The 7,723-nt window shown below is 31.7% G+C and overlaps 1 long non-coding RNA gene across 1 annotated transcript in view; it reads left to right on the top strand.

The window, feature by feature from the left end:
• Positions 1–4,731: 4,731 nt before the first annotated feature.
• LOC111088001 overlaps positions 4,732–7,723 on the top strand; it is a 7,871-nt gene continuing 4,879 nt past the window's right edge. Inside the window, exons 1-2 of the long non-coding RNA XR_002612633.1 lie at positions 4,732–4,760; positions 6,904–7,117. This is a non-coding gene — a long non-coding RNA (uncharacterized LOC111088001). The remainder of the gene's footprint in view (positions 4,761–6,903; positions 7,118–7,723) is intronic.

Raw genomic sequence — 7,723 nt, 5'->3', positions numbered from 1 at the left:
ACAGCTTTCCTTACCCAAAGTAGCACACCCACAGTTAATATACTCGCGATACAAGTGACATGCACAGTATATATATATACATATAACCTTTTTTTTCTCGAGATCGGAAATGCAATACTTTTTATCGAACAAAAACTTGACGTTGAGAAGGTTTTGACAGGTAACTGTATTTCAAAGGCGGTTACAATAAATATTTGAAAGTTTCCGTTTATTTTTCTGAATTTAGAAACCTATTCTTCTTCTTCATATATTCAAAAATAACGGTTATTCTACTATTTTAGTTAAAAATATTGAGGTAGTGCCTTCGTTGTTTTATGCATAGTTATCAAATTAATCGATCACTGTTCATTAGCAAAGTATAACTACTTTCTCATGTGGAAAACTTATTTTAGTTCCCAGTATTTCAATATCATAACTTAATCAGAAACGTAACATGCGTGACATCACTTGATCAGAGTAGCAATAGTGAGGTAATAACCTAATGTTGTGATAAACACATTCACGTTAACATTTAGTCGCATTTTTCACTTTTTTCTAAATGTTACAAAATAATTAGAGTAAGAATTAAGTTTTCGGTAGATCATCTAGAACATTTGAAACGTTATTTCGTACACAGTAATTTTATCATGTCCAAGGACTAACATTTGTTTACACAGTGAATTCCCCGCTTTGAGCAAAATAAATGTTTAGGAGATGATAGCTGAAGTGTTTGACTCAGTGTATGCATGCTTCACAATTGTCGCATTCCATGCATAAGAATACCATGTAGAGCATTACGAATAAGTTTGCAGTACCGTCTTTTGTCTACAGTAGTTACACGTGATGCTAAGTTCAGACTTTGGTCAAGGCTATACTATTGTGTGTTGTTGTTGTTGTTTTGTTTCTCCAGAGATGTAATCTCATTTTACTGTATTTGTTATGATAGAAAGAGAAATTACGCGAGGCCTGTTTTTAATACTTGAGTCCCAAAATTCGATAATCACATCGATTTTCACGTTAGAAGTATATGTACCATATATCTTCGTACGTGTTCAAAACCCGATACTGTGAAAGTATGATAATCTGCTATAGAAAAATTAACAAGAAGTTAAACATAAATAGATCTAGCGGACTAAAAATAACAAGAAAGAATATGACAATTAATGTAAAAAATAACACATAAGATGACATAATATCTAAAGTTAAATAACGTTTGTTTGCTTGTAATTAAGCACAAAGCTACACAATGGGCTATCTGTGCTCTGCCCACCACGGGTATCGAAACCCGGATTATTGCGTTGTAAGTCCGCAGACATATCGCTGTGCCATTGGGGTGGGGCGTTAAATAAGGCATACTGTGTTATTATTGTGATGTTACTTTCATTAACAGTATTGGTTAGAATGTTTAATATATACAGTTTTATTTTTTATTTATTATACTTTAATTATAATTTTGAGTTTAATATATGGATTTAAGATCAGCTTAACTCTTCTAAGCTGGCCGAATCTTGTGAGATAATATGATAGAACGGTTAATTCTAATTTTTATAAGTAAAAACAGTATACTTAATTCGCTCTACTCATTTCCGGGTTAATTTTTTGTTTTCATTTTTGGTCTAAGTAGGCAGCTTGCTCTGGTCGGAAGTTCATATTAATTAGTCTGAAACAATAATATTTCCATATCTTTTCAAAAACATGTTCGCTGATTAGAACTTTTGTCTGCAATGCGGGTAAGCTAGAAAGAACAATTGATTTAGTGTATTCTGATAATTTTTCAGTTTAATGTTACAACAGACAAATTCGAATATAAACGTCATAACTCTCCCTACTTCAAATATTTTCGTAATTCACAGTACTAGTCTCATAAATCACTAAATATAATGTAAAGTAAGAATATTTATCCACATATTTTCTTATTATTATTTGTAAGGATCTTAAGTCTTTTTAATAAATCAGAACAAGTATAGTTAGACACTGGCTACTTCTTTGTGTTATTACCCAGACGACCACACCCTTGTTAAGAGTAAATCATCAGTACAATAGCGCCATCTATTAGAAATATATATTCTTTTTTACCTAGATTAGAAATTAAATTCATTAGCCATTGGCAAATGCATTCCTGGTATAATTTGCGAGTATTCGAGTAGGATACTTTCAAAATGCAAAATGCTAATTGAATTGAATGGATAAGCTTCTTTCGACCACTCGTTTCCTGAAAACTTGCGCGTATATGGTGCCGCGAATAAATTTCAACATCTTCTAAAAGCAATAAAGTTGAGGCAGGCGAAGAGCAGTTATACTATTCTTAAGTAATATTCATTTCACATTCATGTTACTTAATTTCTTTGAAAGCTATAAAATAGTTATTTTCCAATCCTTTTCGCATTTATCCTAAAAGCTAAATACGCAGGACTGCAGATGTGAATGATCAATGATGTGTTTTATTTTTCCAATATTTTACTCCAACCCGTGTAAAGGTCAGTGCTCCCAAAATAACGCACGAAGCTGTAATAGAGAATCTAAAAACATTTTGAACAATTCGTTTTAAAGCCTTGCGTCAGTCTACGTTTTTGCGATACTTTTTTTTAAAACAACTATGATAAAAAGAGTTTAAGTAACTCATGGATTGTGGGTTGCTCATTACCAGTGATGTGAAAACGAGACGATCGTATACATCATTGGGTATTATGGTGTGGCTTTATTACCAATGCAATAATTATCAGTCACCCTATCGATTAAAACTTTACTACAGATGTTGCAGTATACCAGTTTTCGTTTTCTATTTAGGTATATCTGATTGTAGAGGTACTCAGCTGGGTGAAGTGGACCTGTTGTTGAAAAAAAAATCTACTTGTAAACATAAAAAAAGACAAAGTAGCTCAAATAAGTCCCGGTACTAGTACCGCCTTAAAAATAACTTCTGGTATTCAGTACCGGTGAGTGCCGGTATAATTTAGTACCCTAAAAAAATGATGGTTATTTGGTTTTTATTTTTCCGGTGACTGGTTCGAGGCGCTTACATGAAACCAAAGTAACATTAAATTTTGAAAACCTTCAAGACAAATCTGAAGCTTTCATGAGCGTTTTCTGAATCCAATTATTTGCAAGTATTATGTTTATGCATTACACGACTCATTGATTTATATGAAACATTGTCCTCCACTGGGTAAACAATAAATTTACGGACTTACAACGCTAAAATCAGGGGTTTGATTTCCCATGATGGACAGAATGCAGATATAGCCTATTGTGTAGCTTTGTGCTAAAAATGACCAAACAAAATATGAAATATTTCAATTAATTGCACACCTTACTGAAAGTTTAGGCACAAACGAAAATGAAATACGGTTGTCATTAATAAACTATTTTTGTAAAATACAATATAAAAAATAATAATTCTGAAACAGGTTTTTAACACTCAGCAACACAAGCTTTTGTAGATTTTGCTCATTATATTTACAACAGTATATTGCAGTTTCATAGCCAGGGTATGTACAGAATTTATGTTTATTTTAGTTGGTTACCAAAATATTACACAAGTACTATGTCTCAGTCGAAATTCATTAGTAGAGTAATTTAATTTTGTCTCATGGTGTGTTTGAGACTCGTTGTAAGCACCGTCAAATGAAGGGCCATTGTATTAATGGCTTGTGGCCGGATATGCGTTACTTGCTCGGACTGTGAATCAGAGGGCTTATAGCAGTGGCGTAGCGCAAAATGGTGTGTCCTCCCCGCGAAAATCATGTTTGGGGACCTTTTAGACGTTTTGGAAAAAACCTAATTTAGGACCTGCCTGGGCAGCCCAGGGTTCTTACCCTGAGATATTTCCTTCCATTTTAAAATAAACCTGCTCGCTCGTTGCCTTGACAACGGCTCTGCGCAAAGGATTTGTTTCGTCCTTTCTGCAGCAAAAGTAGCAACAGCGCTATTAAACTCAGCAGTCACGACGGGCTCCGAGTAGGGCCGTCTAACAAAGTTAAATACGGGCTTATGTAAGCTCCAGAGCGCAAATTACCGAAGTATCCCTGTATTCTCTGACATCTTTGTTGTGTTTTCAAAATTATAAGAGTCTCTGACATGTGCCGGATGTACCTGGATAATTTAAAAGAAATTTGGAGTCCCATGAGCTCACCCCGCGCCGCGGGGTTTACGGCAGCATTTGCCACGCTACTGGTTTATGGTTTGTGTCTCGTTGCTGCACTCCGCATTTTGGGTGCACTATTAAAGTATAAAAGTAATGATCAAATCCCATTATTCAATCAGACAAGAGTAACCCAAAAGTTGCTGGAGAGTGCTGTTCATTAGCTGCTTTTCCTCCAATCTATCAGATAGTCTGTTAAGTAACTTTATATTTAAAAATGTGCTTATAATAAATAAATAAATAGAGTTTACTGCGGAAATTCTAAGACACTTAAATACCCAACGACTACTTAATTTTTTAGACTTTTCAACTTGTTTCCTTTAGGATATTGACTGGCTAGAGTGATCTAAATGATGTTTTCAAAATTTACCACTTGGGAAACAGACATACGTGACGGTGAAAATGTAAAATCTATATGCAAACTTTTGAACGTTTATACACACACTTATACACACATATATATATATGTGCATAAATAAGAAAGACACGATTTTGACTTTCCTATTTTATTCAAGTTTGAAAATGAAAACAAATTAATAGTATTTTCACAATGTCTCTCTTGTCTTCTTTTTTTTTCAGTTTTGAAGTGGAATATTTTCTTCAATCTGCCCATGCAAGTATGGTACAAGTATGCCTGTATGTGAGTGTATCTCTCTCTCTGTATGTATGCTTAGACTTCTGTAATAGTACTTTATATTTGCATTTTTTTAACTTATTGGAATTAATAACTTTTTATACAAAGAAATCTGAACCCCTAAAATTCATAATAATAAAAATAATAATACAATATTCTTTACACTTAGTAATATAGCATTTTTACTCATTATGCAATGAAGTTGAATTATTACACTGAATTTCCGAAAATGTTTTTAATCAACAATGCTAATTTTGTAAAGTATGTTCATTCTCATATAAATATTTATGTTAATGTGATAAAGGTGCACTTAGCTGAGTTTATTAAGTGTTTTCTGATTACAATTTGAAAAGGTAAATGGTTCATATTCAAACAGTATTTCTTTTAGTCCAGAAAAATATTTATGTGTTAATTTAGAAAACCTTGATTAATCTTGCTCAATATATTTGAAATCGTGACAGATTAAACTGTTAAGATATTTCAAATTAGACTTCCAACTTGGAGTTTATAAACTATACAAACTTTGACATGTGATATAATAAAAACACATATTCATTGTTTTCAGATAAGGAAATGTAGTTTCTGTAACAATGTCTTAATTAATTAAAACTTGATATTATAAATGAACTGCAGAATTACATAAAGACAGGGTATTAATCATTACCACTAACTTAACAGCTCTTAATTTATCCATATCAATCAAACATGATTTACATTTGGGTCAAAATATAAGTATTAAATATGTATATACCTATAATGTTATCCACATTAAAAAAATCTCTTTTATTCTTTATATATATATATATTAAATATGATATTAAGACCAATACACACAGGCATAAATCCCGTATTTTTAAGACAGCACAACTGTAACTCTCATGACTGACTACATTAATCTTCCATTATTGTTCCGCAAAAATTAGAGTAGAGCTTTAAGATATTTCCATTTTGAGTATCAGGTTTTCTACGGAACTAGAGAATTATCAAATAATAACAGGAAACAACGCACAGAGTATTACAATATGTGTAGCTGTTAAAACAAAATATAGATATAATTACTTTGTCTATCTTATTATCCTCATTGGTGTATAAAATTCATAGTTTCATATGTACTTAATAATATCTGTAAGCTATACGTTTTGTAAAATATCCAATTCCTTTTCAAAAACACCATTCATAACAATCACACAAAACACACACACATTAACATCATGTAACTTTCTATGATGGATTTAATGACGAAAAACAAAAAATATACTTATTTTACTAATAAAAAAGAATCACATAGACAACAAAAATTAAGTTTTACAAGTTTGCAAAATTACTAGATAGCGCTAAAGACGTTAGATTCTTGGTGAGAACGCGAATGGAAATTAGGGCTTCCTAATAATCCCTTGCGGAGTGTTGCACACATAATGCAATCCTTTTAAAACTGAACAAGAACAGAATAGTCTATAAAATAACAAAAGCTTGGATTAAAACAGTTTTATCGATTTATTCAGTCAAAAGTATTTCGTTACATGAAGTGCAAAGCTACATAACTGGCTATCTCTACTTTATCCACCACGGGGAATCGAACCCTGGATTTTTAGCACTTACTACTGACTCACTGGGGGACAGTTACATAAAAATCACCAACAAATAGGTGTAGATATATATTCCCACGTATGCGTATATTAAAATACAGAATTATTTTTAAATTTTATGAAACCAGAAAAATGATTTCGTGCACTACTCAAAAGTGTAATAAATTTTAAGGACAAATTGAATGGTGTAAACAATTGCTATACACTTCTTTTATGGTGAAACCGATTTCTTCTGCTTGAATATGTAAAGTATCACTAACAGTGTTTAAAAACAAACAGGTGTTTCTTACACTATAAATCTGAACAAGAAACATAATTAATAATTAAAAACATGGCTTACGGTTGAATTTATGAAACGTCCGTTATTTTTTAAGATTAATTTTACGCTGTACCCTTTAAAAGCTGTACAGTTATCAAATTTTGCTGACACAATTTGCCTAAACTCTAAATGGCCTGTAGCGTTTTCTCAAGCGATGTAAATATCCTTTCTGGTTTCTACGTCAATCACATTTGTTTTGCTTATAGTTAATCACTTGGCATGTGTATTACTATTGCTGTGGCAGATTGAAAGTTGTACTACCTCATTTAACATTTGCTGTGACAGATTGAAAGTTGTACTACCTCATTTAACATTTGCTGTGACAGATTGAAAGTTGTACTACCTCATTGAACATTTGCTGTGACAGATTGAAAGTTGTACTACCTCATTGAACATTTGCTGTGACTCATCAGAAATCTGAATCTCCAGCCTGTAAGAGAGAGAGAGTCTAATGTGAGGTTTGTAGATGTTCTAAAATAAGTATTAGCGATAAAGCAGAGGACCTGGTCTTATAACTATCTTTGTGCATTTAGTAGTAATACGTATATTATATAAATCATAATAAGACTGATATTAATATAATTCACATCGCATACACCTTTCTTGCGTCATACTAGAAACAGCCGTTTTCAATAGACCCAAGAAGATAAGAAAAATTTCTGTGGTATTTTTATATCTATTAAATTAATTGTCATGCAAGTTTAGAGTAACTTAAAAGTTTATACACACAGATAATTATATAGTGTTTATGTGTGAATACACGGATTTCATGTTCATTACATATTACTCATGGATCATAAATAACAACATATTTTTATATGTGTTATTATCTAGTTTTTTTAGACAATGATGTTTTAATTGTATTTTTTTTTCTTTCCATAAGTTTTGAATTTTATAAGAACCTATTACGTTCTGTTAGGTCAATGTTCACAGTGAAGAATAGTTAAATATACTATTTTGAATATATAATAAACAACGTAGAATATTATGATGGGGCATGAAAATAGTATATTTTATAAGTGTTTGTTTTTGTAGAAGACTTAACGATTTAATAGTTAATATAT

This window comes from Limulus polyphemus, unplaced genomic scaffold (assembly GCF_000517525.1).
Source record: "Limulus polyphemus unplaced genomic scaffold, Limulus_polyphemus-2.1.2 Scaffold2, whole genome shotgun sequence".
Taxonomy (NCBI): Eukaryota; Metazoa; Arthropoda; class Merostomata; order Xiphosura; family Limulidae; genus Limulus; species Limulus polyphemus.
This window is presented reverse-complemented; position numbering and strand designations above follow the sequence as displayed.